We start from the raw sequence: 2,422 nt of genomic DNA on the forward strand, positions 1-2,422 counted from the left end.
GGGGGGACATAAAAGAGGGAGGGGAGAGAGGGGGAGGGATACAGGGGGAGGGAGGGACAAACGGAGAGAGAATGTGTGTGTGTGTGTGTGTGAGAGAGAGAGAGAGAGAGAGAGAGAGAGAGAGAGAGAGAGAGAGAGAGAGAGAGAGAGAGAGAGAGAGAGAGAGGAGGGTGAATGGCTTTTGACGGCAGTTAATTATTGTGATCTAGTCTCGGCTTGGGCAACTTAAAGTGTCACTTGCAATCGGGTGTACATAGCCGAAGCGTTGACTAAAACTCATTTTGGTAACTCGGCTGGAAAAGATGTAAACGAGTGTCTCTCTGTCGTTCAGGAAAGGGCAGATGGGAGAGGACAGGGGGGGGGGGGGTATTTATTATGGGTGTGTGTTTGTGCTCTTAACAAAGTCTGAAGAAAAAAAGATACTGCTCGAAGTGAAGGGAAGACAAAAGGAAGTAGTCAAGACTGGCCCGACTTCCTCTCCACGGCCGTTTCGTCGCACGATGTCGTGACAATTCAACCGCTCTCAATTTCTCACTTGTATACTGCTCTTCCACCCCACCCCCATCTTCCCCATAGATCTCTATCTCTCTCTCTCTCTCTCTCTCTCTCTCTCTCTCTCTCTCTCTCTCTCTCTCTAGTTTACTAGTTTTCTCTCTTTTTCCCCCTCTTTCTCTCTCTCTCTCCTTCTCTCTCTTTATATATATATATATATATATATATATATATATAGATAGATAGATAGATATATATATATATATATATATATATATGTATATCTCACTCTCTCTCTCTCTCCCTTTAACTCACATCTCTCTCTCTCTCTCTCTCTCTCTCTCTCTCCCTCTCTCTCTCCCTCCCATCACTGCCTCTCTCTCTCTCTCTCTCTCTCTCTCTCTCTCTCTCTCTCTCTCTCTCTCTCTCTCTCTCTCTCTCTCTCTCTCTCTCTCAATCTCTATTATTTATCGTTTTGTTTTCTTTATCTTCTATACTCGTCTTTCTGTCTATGATTTATATATGTGTTATATATATATTTATATACCAATGTGTGTATGTTTGTTTTTTTTTAAACTTGCCCGGGGGTCGTTGCCTTATTTGGTCTACGTAGAGCTTAAATAAGGTTACAGGGAAGGCTAAAACATCGCCTGGACATGGATGGTGGGTGCCTCTATAAATGAATTATTGATGGTCAAGGTAACAAGGTCACCCTCTTCTTGAGTCTGCCAATTGTAAAGTGTTCTCCGTTGGTCCCTACTATAGGAGGAACAAGGATTCCTTCGCCAGAAGATCAACCTGTTAGTTTTCTCTTATGCTTACATGGCCAGGTAGCCATGCAAACACAATACGATTTCCTTGTTCAGTCAACGAGTGAATCTTCAACTGGAATTTAACTATTTTAGGGTTTAAGAGTGTGAAATTGGTGAGTGAAGTGAGACAGAGCAAGGAATTGGACAGAATGAGGAAAGATGATTTGGGGGAATTTTCTGCCAAGCCAATAGGAGTGACCTCTACCCAAAAAATGGAGGCCTTGGGATGAAGCCTGCTCTTTTGGGTAATATTTGTTTTTGTTTGTTTTGTTTTAGTAGATGTTTCTCGGCGCTCGCAACTGCATGAGGTCATATTGAGCGCCAAGGGGTGGATGTCAACAGAGAAATCCGTACAGGGAATCAGGCTTACTCTGCTCACTTCTCTAGCTTCAACAGCACAAAGTCTACTTCGACTATCAAGGCACCCCGGAAATAGCGGGTCACAAGATTGTGACAAACATACAAAAGAAGTAGAGGAAAATGACGATAGTAAGGATTAGGAAAGAAAAGGCAGCAGTTCCCTGTTGTAGTTCAGGCACAGTTATGAGCGTGACATTGATCAGCCCATTTACAATTCTACTGTGCATTAGAACGAGAAATGCCCCCCCCCCCCCCCCCCTTTAGGAAAGGCCTAGATAAGCAATAATAGAGAAACACTATACATTGATGAGAAGAAGAAGAAGAAGAAGAAGAAGAAGAAGAAGAAGAAGAAGAAGAAGAAGAAGAAGAAGAAGAAGAAGAAGAAGAAGAAGAAGAAGAAGAAGAAGAAATATTACGGCAATGCCCTTGGTTTGCCAATTCAATCTGTGTACCATCTCCGTCTCTCGAGAGACATACAGCATTTCTTTTCCTCATATTCATATCACACCACCATTCACGAGAATTCAACACTCGCAAAAAAACCAATAGCTGAAAGTGACTTTAGCAATGTAATTAGTAGCTAAAGCTGTTTTACGGAAGGGGGCGGCTTTTTGTGTGTGTTTTATGGGGAAAGGGGAGTTGGATTTGTTGTTGTTGCGGTTGTTGTTTTGTTGTTGTGTGTGGGTGTGGGAGCCTATCCTAACCCAGAAGAGTGTGCTCTTCGCCAGGGCCACCGCCTCTCTTGAGAAGTGGGTGAG

At 43.2% G+C, this 2,422-nt stretch overlaps 1 protein-coding gene across 1 annotated transcript in view; it reads left to right on the forward strand.

The window, feature by feature from the left end:
* LOC101850456 (aquaporin-11) overlaps positions 1-2,422 on the forward strand; it is a 29,155-nt gene that overhangs the window by 17,266 nt on the left and 9,467 nt on the right. The gene's annotated exons all lie outside the window — the stretch shown is intronic.

Source organism: Aplysia californica, unplaced genomic scaffold, assembly GCF_000002075.1.
Source record: "Aplysia californica isolate F4 #8 unplaced genomic scaffold, AplCal3.0 scaffold00016, whole genome shotgun sequence".
Lineage (NCBI taxonomy): Eukaryota > Metazoa > Mollusca > Gastropoda > Aplysiida > Aplysiidae > Aplysia > Aplysia californica.